This window comes from Lonchura striata, chromosome 1 (genome assembly GCF_046129695.1).
Source record: "Lonchura striata isolate bLonStr1 chromosome 1, bLonStr1.mat, whole genome shotgun sequence".
Classification (NCBI taxonomy): domain Eukaryota; kingdom Metazoa; phylum Chordata; class Aves; order Passeriformes; family Estrildidae; genus Lonchura; species Lonchura striata.
This window is the reverse complement of record NC_134603.1, coordinates 61,600,538-61,623,950: the sequence shown is the minus strand read 5'-3', so window position 1 is coordinate 61,623,950 and position 23,413 is coordinate 61,600,538. Positions and strand designations below refer to the sequence as shown.

The following is a 23,413-nucleotide window of genomic DNA, read 5'->3' as shown; positions in this document are numbered from 1 at the left end:
CCGTTCCGGGTACGGCGGCCGCCGCGGGGCGGGGCCAGAGCGCCCCACGGCTCTGTCCGCACTCAGCAGCGACGAGGAGCTGGTCCCGGAGCCGCCCCACGGCTCTGTCCGCACTCAGCAGCGACGAGGAGCTGGTCCCGGAGCCGCCCCACGGCTCTGTCCGCACTCAGCAGCGACGAGGAGCTGGTCCCGGAGCCGCCCCACGGCTCTGTCCGCACTCAGCAGCGACGAGGAGCTGGCCCGGGAGGAAGGTGGGATCCCGAGAGGCGCCCTGCTTCAGAAAACACCGGCGCTTGGATTTAGGGCTTCGCGGGAAGTGTGAATAAGAGTTAAAAGGATGGGAGTCAGAGAAGTCTTTTCCTCCCAGAAAACACGAGTCGTTCAGGGTTGGGTGATGGCGCTAGGGGTGGTAGCATTCCCTGAAGGCTTGGAAAGGGTTTTGTACAAGGTCTCAAACAGAATGTGCGTGTGGGCAGCCAGGGCCGGCGCTGTGCTGTCCGGCTGTGGACACAGGGTGAATGGCACGGGATGTCGCCTTCCCACGGCATCCACAGGCCTTGGCGGCGAGCGCTGTTTGCTCAGACCTGTCATTATAACTAGTGATCTGGCAGAAGATCACTCTGTGCAGGAGTGGACAAATAGACAGTAAGAAAGCACTGAGATCACCGTGGAGAAAGGCTTGAAACTTGCTAAAAACATGTTGCTTTTTTTTTCTGAAAAAGCATACTGTATTTTTCAAATCTTGCTTTGCTGTACCACTTAACTGGTCATGAGCCCTTCACCACTCTGAGTCCCAGGCACAGGGTCTCTTACACTTCTTTTTTCTTTCTCCAACATTTCCACAGTTTTTATGTCTATCACCACATGATTAATATTAGTTACTTAATATTAGGTAAAGTGAGTGCAGTTGTGCTTACCCATGCCTGCTGCCTCTGAATTTGGCCTCTCTTGTGTTGCCAAGGTTTTTCAGCTTGCTAGAAGAGTGTGAGGGCAGCGCTGAATCCTGCCCTAGTATCTGGCTTTACTGATGACTTCTGAATGCTATGACAGTGACTTAAATTTAACATCCAAGCCATTCTCAGACATCTTCCTCCTGCTGCCTGCGCTCCTGACAGTGCCACCTTGCTCACCAGCCAGGAGGTGACAGATGTCTCGTCTTTATGTCTAATACCTCCCACTTGCTGACTGAATTAAACCTCTTTGTTCCTGAGTTCAGCTGACTGAAGGACAGAAGGTAAGTATGTGTTGTGAACGATTTCAGAAATAGAGAACAACACATTAGAAGGTTATGGATTTGTTCCATGCACTCACTTTTGAAGTATTGAAAAAAAATTCTGTCATTCAACCCTACTCTTTTTTTTTTTTTCCCCCGAAGGAAGAGGGGGAGGCTATAAATAGAGGGGGGGGTGGGGGGGTTGGTGTGTTTGGATCTTTTTTTGTTTAATGCTAATTCATTTTGCATGAATACTATTTACCAGATGCCTTTCTATAATTTCAGTGGCACAACATTTATGTCTATGTTAAGTGTTAGGCATTTGTTCATGGATTGTTTTCTTTTTTTAATCTTTTGAAATTACAGCTGCTGCATGATGCAGCCTCTTTTTCTAGCCTCTTGAATGCCTCAACTATCTTTGTTTCATTGTGTCAAATCTGGAGTTTCCCCTCATATCTTTTCAAGGGCATTTGCAAACCTAAATATTGGAGCTTAGGTCACACAGAACTGGTCTTCAGTTGTCTTTATATTTTTTTTTTGAGTACTTAACACAAATCAACTAGGCAAAAAAAGAATCCATAACAGTAAAAACAATTCACCTAAAACACTTATTTGCAGTAAAATTTGAGGTCAGGTCTATTTTACCTGAACTGATCTCAGTATGTTCATCTTACGGTAAAATTAAAGTACAATAATATGTTTTTCCCATTCTGTTATTTAGTGTTTTATTCTGAATACATATCCAGCCGTGGGCTCTGCATTAGTTTTGATTACATAAAACAAAGGTCTTGGTGACCTCTGTGGATGGCTTAATGCATGTATATAAATCTCTCAGCCTGTGGACAAATGGGAACCATTAATTAGAGAGCTGGTGGAAAGTGAACCAGGAAGCAGCTTGATTGCTGTCTTAGTCCATCATGGAACTTCATCTTAATACAGCCTGTACCTCCAGGCCTGCGCTAAAAAAAAGGGTATGTTTGGAATTGAAATTATTGTCTTCATTAGGACTTTTTCTTTGTTCATTTCAGGAGGTGACAGCCTTTTCAGCGTGTACAATGGATGAGGAAGAAGAAGATGGAAATGGAAAAGCTTGTGAAATAATACCACATTTAACTGATGTGATTGGTGTTGCCCAAAAATGCCTTGATTGCTGTGCTGAGTGTGTGCCAGTGCAACTGCCTCAAGACTTACTAGTTGGGAATCAGTAAGGAGCTGGCTGTTGGTGCAGTTCCAGTCTCTTAGCAAGGCTTTATCACAGTGCCTTGTGTGAGCTCAACATTATGCACTTAATGGAGGTGATGCTAGGGAAGTGGGCCTGAGCATGATGCTGGGAATCACCCTTAAGTGGTCCTTCTAAGCTTCTACCTCTTAGAAGTTTCTTGAGATTTGGAAAGTTTATTTCCTTGCCTTTTAAATTTTTATGGGGAACATCAGTATCTTTGATTAGTGATAATAAATGTTTTATAAAATAAATGAAAACTCTGAAAGTTAAAAAATTTGGTTTTAGTTTAAACTGCAAAGTTGTTAGCATAGAATTTCTGGATAGCTGAAACCTCACACAAAACTCCCATCTTTTTCTTTAAAATCTCCAGTACTCCTTATATTCTATTAACAACACTTCACAGTTGTAAAGAAATCCCTGAATCAGGAATTCCTTGTTAGTGTTCCAGTAGGGTCCTCCTTTCAGTACTATGCAGAACAACAAGTTGTCAATTGCATATTTGACGTTGTTGTATTCTAAGTCCTAAAGATGCCTTTTAATGTGGCAATGTCCTTTGTTTTTGTGTGTGTTCTGTGGTGGTTTCCAAAATCCTTAGAATTCTGTCTGTAAAAAAAAAAAAAAAAAATTTAAAATATTGGTGTTACTGGTTATGTCTTCCAAATGGCTACAGATTTTCTGCAACCTATAATTGAGTTTTGGAAGGGAGTTTTGTTTTGTTTTGCTTTGTTTTAATTAGCATAAATACATGACATTAATTTCTTAAGTTTAAAAAAAAGAACATATATATCCTTATGTCAAATTCTCCACAACCTTCTCCTGTGCTCCTGTCTTTCTTTAGTGACTCATCCTCATGTCAGCAAATTCTTTTCTGAAGACCTCTCTGAAACAGAGAGGTTTTGGCTGAAGAAATAATTATCTGGGAGTTTCACAGCAAGAGCATTGGATCCTTTTGTGCTGTGTTTAGCTGCACAGATGTCTGGGGAAGTGCTAACTGCCAGGGTGGGGCTTTGACTTGTATCATACATTTTCTTACAAATCATGGCTATAGATATGACCTGCTTGCAAGTAATTTCTGAAGAATAAGCCCTAAAGTGATGGAAATAGTAAAGAATAGAAATAAAATATGAAAGTTGTGCTATTTCCCCCTGCAGAGGATCTTTTTCCTTTGGCCTGATCCATCAGTTACTGAAGTCTGTGGAGAAACTCCCTAGGGATTTGAACATATGATCACAGATACTTATAAACCAAAAACTTTGCAGTTTGGGTCTGCTGCAATTTTTGTGTTCAGTAATCTTGATTATATCTTGTGTTCTTCAATGCTGATGGTGCATGGAATATCAGTATTGAAAATAATTTGTAAACTGTTAAGCCGTGCTTGCTAATGTAATGATATAACACAGAAAAGTGTCTTGGCATAAGCTGTATGTGGGGTTATCAGAGTCTCGTAGCCATGAGCACAGAGGAGCAGTGACTTGAGGGGAAACTCCAGTGGCCAAGTCACTGGGTAAGCATGAGGGAAATGCCCTGCTCTGCATATTGGACTGTCAAAGGAGAAGGACGAGCCTTGGGACCAAGTGTGAAATTCACCAGACAAGTTAATGGAAGAAGCTGGCTGGATCATTACCCTGAGAGGGCGTTCAAGTCATTATGGGGTGCAAGGACAGAGATTCTTGGGATTGTGCAAGGCTTATTATAAAATGTTTAGGAGAAAGACCAAGGTGGGTAGAAGGAGGACCAAGGCAATTTGAGAAGGGACAAAGACAAGAAGATAGGGAAGAGAAGACAGCAAGGGCCAGTTGCAAGGTTGCTGGTAAGTAGTTTAATGTGGTCTGCTGCTTTTCCAGCCTTGTCACTGAACTCTGTCGGTAAATTTGTGGATGAGGGTCTGTCTGTTCTGTGTGGGTAGATAAGTAAGTGCCAGTGGCTGGAGAGGACACCAGGATTTACAGGGGCTCTTGCTTGTTATACCAGCAGCTAGAAAGACAAATGTGAAGGTCTGAGTGCCAGCAGCTGGACAGGTGGCCATAAGTATGTCATAGGTGTCTGTGTGTCTGAAGTGACAGCAACTGGAAAGACTGGAGCGGGTGCATATTGTGTGGATGTGTCCATCAATGTGTGTAATTAATTACTAATGAACATTAAGGTGGAGGTCCAAGCCAGCTGTTGGAAGGACCCCTGGAATTAGGGGATGAGGCTGTGGGAGAGCCTGTTTGTACGTGAGGCAAGTGTCAGACCAGGGGATTCAGAAGCTAGGTACAGATTGACTAAGCCCAGAGGGAGCCACAGGGTGTGTGTCAGTGTGTGCAAGTGTGCACATGCTCCAGGGGATCTGGGAGCCAGAAGTCTGTGTGGCTACATGCCTCAGGGGCTTTTTTGCCCAGGTGCCAGCAACTGGAGACACCAGAAGATCAGGCAGACAGTAACTAGACAGATGGAGTGTCTAAGAGCAGCTGCTGGAGGGATCTGTACTATATCCATCTATGGATTCCTTGCATATATAGGCTTTCATCCTAATCAGCCAGATGGGGAAACAGGATGTGGGTGCTGGTACTGATGGTGATTTCATGAGGGCTGTGTTTTGGTCTGTGTATCTGACTGGCTCTGTGTGGGTACAAGTGCTTCTCCACCTTTTTTTGAAAAAACTAACTCAGCCTCACTGCTGTGGAAACCAGAGCAGCAACAGCCTGGCCTCTAATGGGTAGTTGTTGTTGATTTGGTATTGTGGAGGCATTAGATCTCAGATGCAGAAAGGCTGAGTTTTCAGGAAAAGAATGTGAGCAGCAGCAAAGTATACTAGAAAATAATATGGAGAAAATTAGTAAGAAAAACAAAGATATAAACACTCCAGAGAAACCTATTTAGAATTGCAGAAAAATGTGCTTTGTTATATAGCAAGGTTATATATACACAGTACAATAATATGCAATAACTTTATACATTCTTGTGGGTGCTATTGACTGAAAGATGCTGAAAGAAGAGAGTAACAGCACGTATTCATGCATGGCATGCTTTTCAGTAGCATAAGTTATTATGTATCTTCATAGGAGGCTTTACTGCATAATTAAAAGATATCCCAGGCTGGAGATTCTGTTCCTTTGTGCCATAGAAATATAATAATCAAAATGTCTGAGTACAGTTTATCATCTGGTGCTTAGAGCTTCTATTTACTTTTAGAAGTTGCCAAAGAGATTCTGTATCCTAGAATTTTGTGTGTATCTAAAATACAGGGGTAGCAATTATAATCAGCAACTTTCTGCTTAGTTAGAAAAAGTTACATTTAAACAACACAGAAGCAATAGCTTCCTCATTTATTTGTTCCTTTTTTATACATTTGATTTTATAAATAGAAGCCTGAATCTCAAATGCCCTGGCTCAGTCTGCAAAGGTGGACTGCCAACTTCACTGGGTTAGCACTGGGCTTTTCAATACTCATTGCCTTCACTTTTTTACCTGAGCCAGCTGTGCAATTCTCACTTGCAATGAGAAAATTCATGGTGAAGAATATTCGTAGTAGCAGCATATTCTTCCCATTTTTGGGTGCAGTGTCCTGTAAAAGGGATGTTGCACTAGGATGACTTCTGTTGTGGCTCTTTTATTTGGACTGAACACAGGACTGGGTTCATGACTGGTGACCTTCCCTTTGACACACACCCTTTCCCTTCTTTTTTTCACCCTGCTTTGCTTTGTCCTAACGGAAAAAAATGATGCCTCTTTAGTTTGTGTATTTTGAAAATGGATTGTAATAATGCAAGCTGTTCAAGGCACTGCTGGAATGAACTTTTGGAGTTCATGTTACTTTGCAAAGCTAGGGCACTTAAAAGCTGGGTTCAAAAAGCATGTATGAGTGCTGCAATTTTTACTGTATTTTATGCTCTCTGCTGAACACAGAAGATAATTGGAAGGCATGCATTTGGGAAGTTGTCTTCCTAATCCCAAATTCAAAATCAAAGTTTTCAAGCCCAAATGCCTTTGAAATCGCTGAAGTTAATGAGTACTCAGCCTCTCAGAATCTAAGCCTGCTTATTTATATTCTTCAGTCCGGTCCAGTTTTCCCATGCCATTTTAAAAGCCTGTCTTTAATGTTAGCTTGGGTTCTGACCACTAAGGCTTTGATGAGTGCCATTAAGGTAAAATAAGAAGTAAACCTGTTCTGACACAAAGGCTGGCTCACAGATAAAGTTGTTTACTGCATAATTACACATTAAAATTATTGCTGTATTTCTCTCTGGAACTTTCTGGAAAGAAATAGCAATGTGCGTGTTGGGTAGCCCTTGGAACATGCCACAGCTGCTTGTTTACATTCTGCAGAACTGACAGTGTCCAAAGTGTGTTGCACTAATTGTACCTAAGCAGATAAACTCTAAAACTGCATCTAGCACTTAAAACACTTTAGATAAGCTACTTCTTTTCAACTACTTGGCATGTGTAGGGTTTCTGAATATCCAGCAGCCCAGCTCTGCTCTTCAAGGCTTGTAACATTTCTAGTAGTAGGAGAGCTGTTATTGGTCTCAAGATTTGCCTCTTTTGATAAACTGTTACGCTGATGTCCTGAATGCTTTAAATTGTTGCTGCCTCATGGTGTGTTTGTTTCAAAACAATGATAAAAAAGTAACCTCATAGAGCAGACAGATGCCACAATAATATTTAGCATTATTGTCATTTTGTTTTCTTCTGCCTGGTCTGTATTAAATTTGGATGGTATAATATCTCTGGTGAAATAGAACACTAGTAGATAACTTGCAAACCTGGCATGGCCAGGTTTTTTTTCCTATCAAACTAATTTCCTTTGACCCTGAAGCAGCATCCATCAGATGTTGTCAGCAGCACAATGAGGCACTTACTGTATATTGTCAGTGGAATACCAATTAGCCTTTAATTTTACCACATGCCCAATCAAAAGAGCTATTGCTTTCACATGATGGCAGAAGGTCATTAAAACAAATGATCTTGCTGCCAGACAATGACAACAAAACCACAGCTCAGTAAGTAGTGTATCTGTTATTGGGCACTGACACACGCTGAATGCTGTGTGGTAAGCCCTTTTCATTCTGCCTTGTTTCAGGTGACCCAATGGCCTGAGAGCTGTTGCTGAAACTCTGTCTCCTAACTTAAACTTTTCAGATACAATTCTATCTGCCAGAAATGTTCAGGTACATCAGTACTTTTGATATCATAGCTGTCAAATTCTGTACATTTTCTTTTGCTTTCAGCTGTGCTTGTTGGTTTAGTTCTTAACAACCTTTTCCAGGAAAAACAGCAGCCTGTCCTTTACTTCCCTGAATGTTCTTTTCTTCAGCCTTACATAGTGAGTGCTGGTGCATTACTTAAGATGTTGCAGTTTATCTGGGTTCATTCATCCAGATTATCTGAGGTGTTACACTTCATATTCTGCTGTGAGGCATGGGGAGTTCAGTTCTCTCTTCTGCTTGGGACATAAGAGAATTTCCAGGTTTTAGCTTTCTCATGTTTCTCATCCTACTCACTTTTGAACTTTCCTCTGTAAGGCAGTTGCCTGTTTTTCTTCCTTCAGCTTGAGAGCAAGCTTCTTCACAAAATTCCATAGTAATACATTTATAACTACAATGGTGCTATTCACAGATCTGAGTCAATCACACAAAGTTACTAAAATGTATTAATGTTTTTGCATTCAAAAAGTAACTAAACTATGTACTGATAATAGATACTAATTCTCCTACCATTTATGCTTTTAAGATGTCTGTACAAAATTAAAACAGAGAAACAAAATTGGGAATAGAGCATGAGTGACAGCCAAAAAAAATCCTCCTCTGTATGTAAGAATTTAAATTCAAGTCTTTGCAATTTTTTCTATGCTGAGTTTTTCCACCGGGTTTGCTCAACAATATTATCAACACTGACAACTCCTGCAGAGCAGCTGCATTTGTACCAATCAGAAAATAAAGATTTTTACCCTTGCTGCAAAATAGTCTAGGCACCAAGTTTGTAGTCCTTTTCTGACTAACTTCATTAAAGGAAAAAATTGCAGTGGTGGTAAATGATCCTCTGTGAGGTTTTTAGCTTGTCTGTTAATCAGGTAGCAAGTGAGCATCCAGAAAATGAGTATTGTATAATCATTGACCCAATGACCACATCTCTTCACCTTCCTCCATAGCTGACAGAAGTTTATTTTCTACAGAGTGTCACTGCAGTGTTTTTACCAGGAAAGGAAAAAAAAAAAAGATGTAGCAGTTACAAAGTCCAGTTGTAGTCTCTGAGCCTCCTGGAAATATTCCCTCCAAGTGGTGTCCTGAGGAGGGATGGTGCATTCAGTCTGGTTCATTCACCATGTGAGATCAGATGTTTGCGTTGTACACCACAGATACATGACAAACATTGCCTATACCATCTGCTGAAGCCAGTGGGTATCCCTGATGGAATGGGAATGTGTGCCAATTTAGTGCAGCTCTATTAAGTCTGATTTTTCACTGTGGGGTGGTTTAGATGCTTACCTGAAGCCATTGACCCAATGCCCAAGTATTAACTTGTATGAACTTTTACAAGTTGGTGAAAGGATGGAGCAAAAGTGAGACCTGAAGTGAGAGAAGTCGTATCCTCCAGGGAGAATGTTTTAACTAACAGTGTAATTTGTGAGAAAAGGAGAAAGGTATTTTTTCATTATCTCATTTCTCAGACTGCCAACTCGAATTTGGTGGATCAGAAAAGCCTTCAGGTATTCTGTGTGCTCTGTCTCATAAGCAGTTACAGCTTAAATCATAGCGAGGAAGGGAGACATGTAAGAATTTACATTTGATGTGTGTGTTTGTTATAAAAACCATAATATCAACCTGTGGTGAATTCATGACTCCATATGCAACTTTGTTTTCTGGTGTTTATTTTAAAACCCTAAGGTACTGCTAATTTAATGTCTTTAGAAATTAATGTCAGTGTTAGTGTCTTTAAAATACATTTCTAATACTTGCAGTTCCAGGGGAAAGAAAGAAAACTTGATTCAAATGCACTTTACTATTTCAAAAATGAGCATGGAAAAGAGAAGGTCAAATATGACTAATCATAACTGTTAAAAAACAGTGAGCCTAATGCTGAAAGCAGGCCTGAGTGACTAAAATTCTCCACTCTTTTAAGATTAAAATAATAATAAAATCTGGCTTCTGATATCAGATGATTCAGCAGTCTCTGCTTTCAGGTTCTTTTGCAAACATGAGTGTGGAAACTCAAAATAGTATTTTTCAAATAACATAATGTTGAACACCAGATATTTCTGGACCATATTTCACACTTTATCATGTCTTTCTGGACTCATGATAAAATCTCCACACTCTCTAGCTCTGCAGTTAGAAGCTAGAGAAGGTTCCTATAGAAAGATGGAAAATGCAGAAGGATCTAATACTGCATTTAGAGCAATGATTGCTGTATTATTTTCTGCAAATATTTCCTTCCTCTCTTTGCCTTGTGACCGGCATATTCCAGTCTTCTATTACATCTACTTTATGCTCCTTGTACAAAGTTGGTGTGATTTTTGGGGTTGTCCTTTGTCAGGGGTCAGACTTTGGTGATCCTTGTGGGTCCTTTCCAGCTCAGGATATTCTGTGATTCTATGTTTCTTTATCTGAGCTGTTTTGATGGTAGGTAGGAGCAAACTCTCTTCTTTGTGAGTAAAGAGCATATGAGGCTGCTCTAGTCAAAAAGCCAAGGACTGCATTAGCAATCCACTAAGTCAGAACTTGTCTCTCCAAACTTCTTGAAGAGCTTATTAGATCAGGGTTGGTGCCAGATAGTAATGCAGTCACATCTATGTCTTTAAAACAAGCTTGCATCTGCCCACAAGATCATACAAAGGTTAAAACTAAACTCTTCCTTGTAAAAAAACTAAATTCTTCCTTGTAGACAGCCCATTTCAGGCTCTACAAGCTATGCTCAGTAGGTTTGGGAGCTGAAGCAATTTGAACAGTCAGATATGTAAGTAAGCAGTCATAGATACATATGTGCATATATATAAATGTTGCTTGGGATGATTTGTTTGAAGATGTAAAAAGTGTGAATGAAGTTGTCAATATCCTCTTGACTTTAGGTAAGATCTTCCTGTCACCTACATGAGCTGCAAGGGGTTAAACCACTGAGTCATTATTACTGGAAATTTGTCCAAGTACCGAAATAGTGGAAGTCCTAGTGTTTGATTTTGTGCTTTCTGGCATCAGAAATTTATCTTATGCCTTAGTAAGGAATCAAATTGAAGGTAGGGAAGGATGATGGTAGTAGTCCCAGAATTTGTCAAAAACTTGTCGCTTGCTGAGTAGTCAAAGAGATGGATCAGAGCATTTACTTAATACAAAATAAATAAGTGGAGAATCTGAAATTGACCTAACTTCTGAAGTCTGGCACCTTCTGAAGTCTTCCTGTGCCCTACAAGCCCTACACAATTTTGTTCCACAGTCTTTTAAACAAGTATTTTGTAAACAGGCATATGTATCCTTAACCTTTGCTCCATGGTGACCACTAAGTTATCTGATGTGTTTGGTTTCTTAACTCACATAATAGCAGGTTCTCGACATAAGTCTTTCTCATACTTACTAAAATAAAGTAATACACAACATTATTACCAAGTGGAAGAGGAAGAAAACTCTGTCGCTAATAGATAATGGCAACCAAATGGCATTTTTTAATAGAATGTTATTTATGGAATACCCTAGCTTTTCAAATCCTACTGTAAATAACATTGTTGATAGTAAAGCAACTCTTAATTTAAGATGTTAATTTTCACTTTTCTATGCTAATAATTTTGTGCCTGAATGCATATCCTACAAGTCCATGTAGGAGAGATATTGTTCATTTGAAGCTGAGGCACAATGTTGGGACAGATTCTCAATAATTATTGTTCTATATATGTGCAGTATTCACTCTAATTATGGACAGCTGAGAGTGCAGCTGCAAAATCATAATATCATTCAGTTTACTGTCAGTTTTCATTACAAGAAAGGTCTTTTAATTTTTAGAATACAGTATTTTAAGCTCTCTGTCTTCCTTGTATCTCTTCGCAGATGTTTTGAATGTTATTTTCAAAAACTAAATTTTGCAGCCTCTGGACACAATATTTTTAAATTTAGGGTCCTTTTTGTGGAAAAATAATAATTTTTGAAGAACATGTATGCAAACATTTTAACAAGGCAAAAACTTATAATTAGGAACTGACAAGCAGAGAGTTTAAACAACTCTACCATCTTCCTTGAAAATAGATAAGTAGCAAGCAAAACCAGAAAAGCAGCTTTAAAAGTTGCTGGGTTTGAAAGCTTTCAAAATGGTAAGACTGTAATAAATTCTTTAGACCAGAAGGTTTGTTTCTGAACAGTGGGGAAAAAAGACACACACTGTGCATCAAAGAAAAGAAAAAAATATGCAACTGCCAATCTTTAATATTTTGGATACTGTAATCTTATGGAAGCTTTAGTAGGTCTTCATTAATTTCTAAAACTCCAGTTTCTTTTTCTTGCAAGTAAATCTTCTAAAAGAAGTTTATCTGTGCTGTCTTTAACCACATTTGCAATACTTACTTTGACTGAAAGCTTCTGCTCTACAGTTATAGGAAAAACATGGATAATAACTCTTTCTCCTAAAAACATCAGTCCCTTTGCTACTGTTACAACTGTGGAATTTATGACATCTCTGTGTAGAAAGTCTGATGGTTTTAATACTTCATACTTCAAGAGGGACAAAGCAGCCTTCTCTTCACTTCTGTATTTTCTGCTCCCAAGATAGTTTAGATTAGGATGTGCATTGATCCAAATCTGCAACTCTCAATTCAGTGGAAATTTTCTCTCAGTAAATTTTTATATAAACTGCAGGATTTTTGTCCTACAAATGGCATGGTTTACTGTTTCCTTTGAAGCATAGCATATCTTCCCAAAGATCTTTACTTGAGCCTAAAATAGCTAAAGGATTTAGCATTTTCCATAATTTTATGTAATTAAAAATAGGGTTTGAAGTCACAACAATAAAGGTTTTCATTAATAAGGGTCATTCCAACCTGTAAAATTCACACAATTTGTTATGCAGCACATATCAGGCTAAGCCGGGAACACTGTGAGGGGAGGGTCTGAAGGAAGGCCAGGAAGATGACCAAAGGATTGGAGAACTTGACCTCTCAGGAAACACTAGAGATAGTCACTCCCTGAAGACAAGAGGGCTTGGAGAGATCTCATCACAGCATTCTAGTACTTAAATGGTGGCTACAAAGAGGATTCCCCTTTTTTTTCTGTAGAAAAAGAAAAATTCCAGCCTGTCAGAAGCTTGTAAATCTTTGGTAACTTACCAAACTAAATGTAAGCACTGCATTTTCAGTCTCTTCCATATAGGTAGCTTTTTAGAACCATATAGTCAAAATTTGCAAGAATATTTTTTAAAGTAATTGCTTGACATAATTATTTCATTACTATATAGGCATTATGATAGAAGAAGTATTAGTCGCTAATGCAGTTGGTCTAGTGCTTTCTGTAATAAATTAAAATGGTTATAACTTATAACAGCTCCATTCCATCATGATTAGCAGCATATTTTGTGAGCTTGGCAGGAAAGGGTCTTTGAGTTAGAAAGGTATCTTTTAGTGCCATTATGAAAATTCCTATAGTGTGGGCAGGATTTCAAATTGTCAGGAGTCATAATTTTTCCCACGTACTGTATATTGTATAGATTAGAGTTTTGTGCTTCCTGACAAAACCCTTGACATTTGAGAGCACTGTGTATATCAGGAAGCCATCCTAAATCATCATTCTATGCAGAATTCAAAGTCTGAATGGATCATGAACCAAAGGAATCTTTTCCTGTTTAGAAAGCCTGTAGGGAATAGGAACTGATCAAGTAATTTATTCATTCTGTACCTTGACTTTTTGTCTTTGATCTGTACCTTTGACTCTGCCTATTAATAAAAATATCTCTTGGTTCACAAAGAATATACATGAGCTTGAGCAAGAAGACATCTGGGACAGATACACAAGCTACCGTGAGGTTACACAAGGAAAGCATTACTTAGAGATCCTTGGTTGTTTAGCCCACTAAAACAAGACTGATCAGATATAAATAACCTTTTGAAAAGGAAAAATACCAAAATCAGTCTGACATGGCTTGGAAACCTTTTTGTGGATGTAATAACTAGTCATTGTAGGACTTCAGAACACTAGTGATTTAATCTCTTGTCTTAAGCTAATGACATCATAAACCTCTACAGATCTCCAAGTTTATATTGCACTAATATTTATTCCTCCAATACCAAGAGGCTTAGTCTGCTGATGAAAAAAAATCAGAAAAAAAAGATTAAAGGAGATAGCAGGCTATTATAAATCAATCTGACATTTAGAGAAATCTGAGTTACACCAGTCAGTGCATGCACCACAGCCAAAAATTTCTGTCTGATAGCATTACACAATTTTGGTCAATAAACTTGCAGTAACTTGAATAAGGAGTGGATTTTATGAATTATAGGATTTGATTTTTCATAATCATTGTGAAGATGTCAGAAAACCGTGGAGCTGTCGTAGCAGCAGGGGCTCATTTCTTGTGCTGAATGTATTTAACACGCAGGATAACTGTAGAGTAGCTGAAGCTGGCTGGCAGGAGAGCTCTGCAGATTAACACGTGAATGCAGCAGCCAGGATTGCAACCAGGGTTAGAATCACTCACCAGTGAATCAGACACCAATCCAGGAGCTGTGAAGTAACATAGTATGGAAATAAACACCATGAATGTAGTAAGCACAGTTCTGGGAGACAGGACTGCTAAAACGATGACTGAGATAATGTAAAATATAAGATGAATTTGTGAAGGATTTTGAATCCCAGAAGCAGCAAGTACATTACAGAACAGCAAAAGATCACAAAAAATTTATGTGAAATGTGAACACACAAAAAACCCCCTTTTGTCACAGATTATATTGGTAATGATATGTATCAAATGTTTGAACATTTTTTATATCTAAATTAATGATTTTCAAACCAAAGAAATTTGAAAGTAGTCTAAACCCTTACTTAAGCAGATTCAATGTGTCACAAAAGCTGCAGAATTTTTTGGAAGTTAATGAATGCACTAAACCCAGTTTCCTGTTATAAAATTTTTTAACTCTTGACCAAAACCTCATCATTTGAGAAATCTTTTCTTGATACTACCAATTCAGTTTATTATTTATAAAGACACTTCCAAAAATATGTAACTTTTCTTCTACACTGGTGCTTTATTGGCTGATATGTTTAACATATTTTTCTTCTCTGAAATGTCACATTTGAGGTCACCAAATAATTTTCAGTTTTATTTAATTAAAGTTTGTAATTCTCATTTAGAAGCATATATTCTGGACTACAGCGTTGATTATGGATAAATTGCCAATTACTTTTGGACACGGAGAGATGGAAAGTGGTGCAGTGAGTTATTGTTCAAAAGGCTCAAGCAGCTTGGAAACTTAATTGATAGAGTTCAATGGGAATTACACCAATGACACAGCAAAGTCCATTTGGAAGTCCAGAGATGCCTTTCTCTACTTCTTTGGGCTGAGCGTTTCAAAAACATTGATGTGCTGAAGTGAAATGTGTACAACTGCACACATGTGGCCATAACTTTGCAGGAGAGAGTATTGGTCTCCAGACAGCTTGTGACAGGTTCATGCTTCTCCAGAAACTCAGTGCTGTTTCTCATAGAATATCTACTTGTCCAATCTTAATTTCTATGATCTTTCCTATACTTAACAGATGCTGGTTACAACTATATTAAAAAAAAAATCATAATATCCTTGAAAATTTTTAGAGACTTGTTCTTCACCCACTGCATCTTCTCAAACACCCCAGAAATATATTACAATAATTAAGTTTATTTTCCAGGAATTTAATTTAAACAACCATCAATTTCTCTTTACCAGTGGTGTATCAGAACAGATTTTGTAGCAGTTTTGATAACTAAGACAAATATAAAGTTCAGCCAGATTAATATAAACTTCTAGTTGAATTAATGTCATTTGTCCTTTGATTTATGGGTTTTGCAGGTTGTATGTATTTGGATTTTTAAACATTCTTGAAATTCATAAATTAATTTTCATAGGGATATGAGGAAGTGATATAATCCTTCTGCATCTACAGGCATAATTTTCTCCACATTAGTCAAGGTTTAATTACAGGGGTGAAGATTTTTCTTCCTACACATAAGATACTGCACATTTTAATAGGTCTTATTATTTGAAAATGTCTCTTGAAATTCAGCATTTATCACAATTTGACTAACTTCATCATTCGCTAAATTAAAAACCCAGTTGTCTTTTTCCTAGGTTTTCTGTTGGTTCAGTTTCAAGAGCTTGAAGTACTAAAGATCCTTCATCTCTTATTTTTATCTTTAATGTAAAAGTTAAGCAGGCATTTGATTGACCATCTCTGTTTAGCTTTGACTGAGACTAAGAAAAAAGCAGGAGACCAGGGGAGCTTTTAGAGCATTGACTTTTGAACTTCCAAGGATTAGTCGCTTCAGTGAACTGTTTTCAAAAGCTAATTTCTGAAATGTAACTCAAGAAGTGTAAGTTATCCTCTGACATTCTCAAAAGGTTAAATTGGAGAGGAAACTGTGCCTCTGCCTGACATTCTGGTAAATGGTGAGGGGTGACACTGGCTGAAATAGGAATGTTGCTTCTAGTCAATATAAGCTTTAAGTTTCGTAGTGCTTTTGGTAAGAAAACAAGTATTCAGAAAAATGTTGCTTTGACTCAATCTGGATTGTGAAGGAGGAAATGTTAAGTAATTACCAGCTGTTTGTAAAGTGACAGTGGAGACAGGACGGAATCATACAGCAGTTACACACGAAGCAATTTTAAAAAATTAGAATAATTAATTCCAGTGTTACATGGTCAAAATCTGTACAAGCGGAATAAAGTCTGAGGAGGTGACTCAGATCTTACAACCCACATTCTTTATAGCTCTCAGTGCCTATGAATATGTGTACATATCTGACTCCAGTTTCTGACTTCCTGCTTTCACAGAAAATAAGCTTCGAAATACAAATACAAAGCATTAGTAATCTTGTGAATATGATTCTGTTCTTTCCTCTATATTCAAATATCTGTAAAATCAATATTATCTGCCTTGGTTTTATCTCATTTCAATAAGGTACAATGATTACGAGTCCCTGTTCTGGAAGGGTGACAATTTGTTGAAGGGATTTCGCAAAGATTAAAGACAAGAAGGGATATCTTCAAGTAACCTTACTGGTAAATTAGAATTAAGAGTTTTTAAGCAGTGCAAGGAAAGCAAGTGATAAATGGTCCATTGCAAAAAAAACCCCAAGAAGTTGTATTCACAAAAGTCAAATAAGAACTGCTATTAATTTAGGAATTCTTTCTTGTAGCTCAGGAGCTCATATGAACCATTCTTCATATTTTTAGCTTGAATTAAGCATTTCCACTGATGGTTTGTCCAGACGCCTTTTTGGCTGAATTTTGTTCAACAGTGTTGCTCATAGAAGCCAGAAGAATTCTGCCTCAGAGTATGAGCTGTTCACAAATGAATAGAAACTTGATTAATTTTTCTGTTGGTGATAAAAATAAAATCCTGTTGATTGTTTTCAGTACTCTATCTGCTTTTGTTTTTATGTCATAGGGGTTTATATGCCTTATGCTTTGAATCTCAGGTAATATATATCTGATACTTAAAACAAGGAAAATAGCCTTATATTGCATTTATTATCCTAGAATGTTTTTCATTCTTTGCCACCACAAAAAAAAGTTTACTCATTTATGATTGCAGTGTCATCTGTAAGTATTAAATATACTCAGCTGATACTTTAGTTGTCTCATTTTGTCTTTTCATCACATCTGTGTATAAATCAGCAGTGTTAGGTTTGCAGTCAAGTTTTATTTTAGTGCTCCCATGACTTATAAGAAGGTAATCTTGTATGGTACCTAATTTGTATAAATTCTGTATAGTTTTTGCTGCAATAAAATTGCAGATCAGTTGCTCTAGGTTTCAGTAGCATTGGATTCACTGAAGCTTTAACTATCCACCCTAATTATTTAGAGACTCTTATGGATAGTTACAGCCTTAATTAGTATAGACACGGGCAGAATGATAAGTACAGAAAAATAATGTAGAATATATAAGGTAACACAAGGAATGTGTATTAATCAAATCACAGGAAAAATAAAAATTGAAAATATCCATTCCATATGTCATGAAATTTAATCCTTAGATTTTTTTTCTTCAGTATAGTTTTGAATGCATCCAGGAAAGGGTTTTCCACTTTTTATTGATGAAAACTGTTGTACTACCTGAGAGTTCGTAAATCGCATGTACATTTCATTTTTCATCTTTTTATTCGTTGAATAGTGATGTAGGTTGTAAATTAGAAACATTCAAAGCTGACAAAGTCTTGGCTTAAGAAATTTTAAACAAAAAAATGCATCTCAAACCTTGAGTTATTCTAAATCATTATAGCCTTGAGGCTCCCTGGATATGTACTGCAGCATTTCGAAAGACATTCTTGGCAGTAGGAAAATTGCAAATTACCTTCAGGACTCTCCTCTGAGGTCGCAAAGAAATTATAGGGAGAAAGGTCATTTCTTCTGAGGCCCTTTGCTAGGCATCCATAAACTGGCATTGTTCAGAAGTACTCACAAAAAGCAGGTACCAAATTGTGATTTGTGCAGGTGTGATTACTGCACAAGAGCTGCTTGTCTGACGGTGCTTTAAATCTCCATTACAGCAGTCTGCCTGAGTGTCCCAGTTACACATTCACCAGGGTCAGTAAGTTAAAGTATTCTGCTTAAAAATAACAAAGATGATTCCTGCACCCAGAAATGTGAGAAAAGTGATTGCCACTATTTTAGGTAAGGTTTATAAGAACTTCTGCCTTACAAGCTGACTGAGGATCCACCAGGACATCGAAGGTCATAGCTCACTACATGCTTATTTTGGAGACCTGTGCTCTCTTCTGTGGAGGCTATTTCCCACCTGATTCATAATCAGCTTTACTGAGGTGTTCAATAGGAAAAGTGTCACCAGAGTTTACTCAGATTTCTTGCTGCAGCTTCCAACATTGTTTATGACAGAAACTCATCTGAAGTGGGACAAGAAATTTGAAGGTAATCCTGCCTGCATGAAAAAACAGCTCTCCCTTTTTTAGAACTTCATCAACGTCTACAATTCCACTAAATACAAATTCATATTTGTTGCAATTGTTCTTCAAGTGTATCTAGATAAATGGAGGGAAAGTTTGTTTTGGATAAATGTCTCTCTTGTAGTACTTTTCCCTTTGCATGCACAAAGAAAGAATGGGGCTCTTTCAGCTTTTTTTTTCCATAGAATTTGCTTTTGAGAAGGAAAAAGGATTCACTAATTTGAATCAATCTCCTAAAAAGAAATATATGTGTCAGGAGCTTCTCATTCTCAGTTAAACCCAGAATGTCTTCCACCAGTTAGCCTGATTCCTCTTAACATTAGCTGATCTCAGCTAGGGAATCCAAGGTGGGCTAACTCTACAGTTTTTGTCTGAGAAAGTTGCAGTATTTGTTTATTCCTCTGCTTCTACAACTCAATGTTTGTGCCCAAACTGTGGGTTCAGAATGCAAATATACTCACGCTCAAAACATCTGGTTGCATATTGTACATTTAAAGGAAACTGAAATTTTCACTAGAGTTTCATTTCCCACTTTGTGTAACATGCTGCTGATCTTTTGCCTCTGGTGTTTATTCCAAGATTTCTTCTCTGAGGGATGTAATGGATTTGCTAGTGACCTGGTTATAGCCTGCTGTGGATGTCTGCGTTTCCACTGCAGGTTAGCTCAGAATGAGTTTTAGGATCACGTTTCTTACCTTTTGTGCTCTTTTTGAAAGTGAAATAGTTCCATCAGAAATTAATGATTTTTGTTGGACTTCCTTTCTCTTTTTTCTGTACATGTGGATCTCTAGCCCACAGATTAGTTGTAACCATGACCTATGTATAACCAAATAAATGTATCTGCCTAAGATGACAGATAGCCTGAAACAGCTGCATTGAGAGGTGAACTGCATCATTCATGACAAGGATCAAAAGCCACTTCTTTGACACCTCCCTGATAGAGAGTGTGACATGTGACAATCTAAATCTGAACACCAAGGAGGTAAGGTGAAGAAACTTTCCTGTTGCAGGCAAGGGGAGAAGAAACAGCTCATTTTCTTGAGAAGTGTAAATAAGAATGCTTTCACACCTTCTTTTCTGAGCAGGAAAGAGGTGTTCTCTGTCAATGTCAAAATCTTCCCTGAGAGTCGTATACTAGCTCTTTTCAGTTTGATAAAATTGATCATCAACATTACTGCAATATTTCTTAAGATAAATAAAAGTCCAGTTTCTCTCACAGAGCCAAAACCACATTGAAATTCCAAAGATCTTTTCCATTTTAATGTCTCTAAGATTTAGTAGAACATGTCTAATTTACAAGTGTTACAATTTTTAAAAATAGTTAAACTTTTAGCTCAGTCCTCATAATATATGAGGATTTTAAGCAGATAAACTATTAATACTAATGAGATTAATTCCCTAGGAGCAAGAGAAAAAAACTTCAAGAGCTTTCAGAAAATACCTTCTGCTTTCATAATGTAATTAAATTGTAGCTAAAGTTGCATTATACATTGCTAATTAAAGGGGAAAACCATCACTAACATTACCAATTACTCTTTTAAATAATATTAATATGAAGAAAATACTTGCATTTCAATTTCCTCACACTAAGCATTCCAAACATGATTCTTTCAGGACACAGAGAAGGGCTGTAGGCACGATCCACTTCTCATGCTGTGATCAGGGTAAGAACTGTTGAGCCAAATCATGGAAACCACTGTAAGGGCAAGTATGGGATATATTTGTATCTCTATTATTGAAAAGGAGTGATGTCCTAAATTTTTTTAAGCATTTAAGCAGCCTAACTTACTCAAATTTTCTTTAAATTTTAGGACACTGATTAAATTTTTGGAGGCTACAATGTGAACTCTTTCAAGCAATTGCTGCGTGCTGCTTACTGTTTACAGCACAGCTACTGTACTGTGAATTCAGGCAGTATACAAAGAGCCCTTGAACTTGCCCCAGACAAGTTGGTTCAGGTTGAGAGACACATCATCTCCTACAGGACACCCTGAAAAAGCTCCTTTGGGGAGTTCTGTACACATTACAGGGATCAACTCGGTGGGAATGTCTGCAGCAGCCTCTACAATGATACAAGTCAGAGGCAGGGCTGTTTTGTTCTCTCCGAGTTCTGTACTGCCCCTGACTATGGAAGCCATCTTCATGGTAAATAGTATTATGCATTTAGTGGATATATGGAACAGCTATTGCCTTGTTTTTGGATCTCATACAACTTTGTTTTTGGTTTTGTGACCTGCTTAGTGCCATAGGAGTGTAACTTTGCTGACTGCACTTTACTCTGTAACAGAGCTGGGGCAGGGACTAACCCATTAACTTAATGGAACATTAAGATGAAAACATTGCAAGCCACAGAATCTCATCAGGAATCAGTGAAGAAAGGCTGGATTGTATTTACAATCATAAGCTATTTTTGTTAGAAATTTCTGTTTATCAAAGCCAGTATTTTCATGTAAATGTGTAAGATTTGGAGACATTTTGGTGAGGCAGATTATATAGGTGTTACATGGAATTTCTGACCTGATGAGTAGAAGTTCAGGTTCTCTCTTCTGAGTCAGCCTGGTTGTTTTGATTTTTTCAGTTTTTTACCCATATCTGAATTCAGACCCTGAATTGGTAAACTCAAGCAGTACCAGGGAGGCAGAGGAAACAACAGCTAGGACTAATGTGCTTGCATGGAAAGAAAGAGTGAAATTTCCCAGGCAACCAGACATGAATTAGCACCTCTGTAGATGCAGTCTGGTGTGATGGATTTCTCACTCAGGCTAGCAGTGTATAGGTGCACCCTCAGGCTAATAAGTGTGGGATGTGTGCTCTTCTAAAGCCTCATGGCTAAAATAATTGATGTCTGTCTTATTTATCTTGTGTGGGTTTCACCTTACATTTTACATTATTTATATTTACCAGGATTCTTTCCATTTTGAGAGACTTTAGCACTTCTATGTAGCTGTCAACACAAGATGTGTCACACAGAAGGGGAAGCTGGTACCCATAGTGCAGGAACAGCTATACACCTGAGCTCCCCTAGGCTCAGGCGGCAGATCCAGGTGCCTTGTGGCAAAGGCAGCAGCCAGCTGTGAACAAGGTGGGAGCCAGCAGGGCAGGGAAAATTGCTTCTTCCCTCTCCTCAGCCATTTGTGACACCACAAAGGGGTCCACCCTTGTGTTCCCTGCCACGAGACACTGATGGGGCCAGCTGATGGATCTCCAAAGAGAGTGGAGAAGGGGTTGTAGTGCCCTTGGAGAGGCAGTACCCCAGGGGTTGACCATGGCCAGTGAGGCTCATGCCATTGAACATCTGGAGGAGGTGGTGGAGTGCTTGATCTGCTGGTTTGCTGGTGACACCAAACAGGAGGGACTGTAAGCTGGCATTCAGATTCCCTGTAGGAACTTGGCCAAGGCAGGGAGGCCTCCAAGAATACTCATGGGGTTCATCTTCAACATTGCAGGGACACACTCAAGGTCATGTGGAAAAGATTGGTGGTTCAGGGGAGTTTCTGAGGCCTAGAAAATGACCAGAGAGTCATTCCAGATGGGCAAAGGGGAGGGATACAAAGTGCATCTCCACCACCCATACTTCATATGGCATAGTTGAATCAGCTCAGGAGGTGTGAGAACCCCGGGCTTGCTCTGGGGTCTCGTGTGGTGGTAAAGTCTCTCCTCCAACCCGTGCTTCCAAAGAAAAGCTCCGCAGGCTCTTGCTGTTCGGTCTCAAGGCAGTTTATTGTTAGTTATCTAAAAGATTGTCTTCGTGGGCTGCGGCTGCTTGGTCAGCAGCCCAGGCAGAGGCACACACACCCTGACATCCTCTCTGTCTGCTGTCTTCTTCTTCTCTCCCCCCACCCAGGGCTGCTGCTATCTTTTATATGATATATTACGTATAATATGTTTACAGATTTTCCCCAATACCTACTACCTATATTACAAAGTGCTTTTCTACTCTAAACCAATCTGTGAATGCCAACATCACCAAGAACATGGAGGCAAGGAAGAAGAAGGAGGAAGAACAGGATCAGCCCACTTTCCTCCATCTTAGAACTTCTGACCCCCATGTACAAAGTGAAAACCCCCCCTGTACAAGTACTAAAACCCCCCTGTACAATACTAAAAAAAATGTTCCCTCTGTTTTGTAACTACTTTTACTGTACTATCTAACCCTTTGTGACTGCTTGTTCCACCTTCAAAGTTGTTAACTCATTCCATGACTCAAACTCAAAATCACAGCTGTTTTCAGCTGCTTGCTGGGATCTAAAATGCTCTAAATTCAGACCAAGGCCTGGAACCTCTAAAAATGTCTGAGAGACATTTTGAGTTTCTACAAGGAGGTTGGATTAAATGACCAGAAATGGGCTGGCAGGCATTATGACGCCACCTTTCACCTTTTAGAGGCCAGGAGTTTGTAAACCAGGACTGGTCACATTCCCTGTGTCTTAGAGGCAGCCCAGGAGAGCTGTAGCTATGGGGAAGCTTCCCAGTTCTTCCTTCTCAGCTCTCCCTGGGCTCTGTGCTTTGCTGAAATGGGCAGAAAAGTTTAACTTCTAACTCTTTTCCCTCAACCCATCCCTACTATGTTTTCATAATATGTGTCTTTGGTAGTGTGTCTTATTTGGAGCCGGTAATTCTATGCAACTCAATAACATCTCTATTTGTTGGTTTTGAGCCCAACTGAGTTTCACCCATATGATTTCTAAAGCAAAAATGTGACCCTGTCATTAGATACAGCGAATAGGAAGAGGGGAAAGTTGTGCTGAGTTAATAATTTTTCTGTGCTGAATTTAAGGATTTGTTGGATAAAGATGTGGACCATTGGAGAAGACAAAACTATTGTTAGAGAAGAAAAATTGTGAGAAAATAATTGAAATGAGGGCCAAGAG

General features: G+C 38.7%; 1 long non-coding RNA gene across 1 annotated transcript; it reads left to right on the top strand.

The window, feature by feature from the left end:
* The first annotated feature begins 33 nt into the window (after positions 1 to 33).
* LOC110469744 (uncharacterized) lies at positions 34 to 5,513 on the top strand. Its single transcript, XR_004147812.2, has 2 exons — positions 34 to 251; positions 2,242 to 5,513. It is a non-coding gene; the product is annotated as an uncharacterized LOC110469744 (long non-coding RNA).
* Positions 5,514 to 23,413: the final 17,900 nt, after the last annotated feature.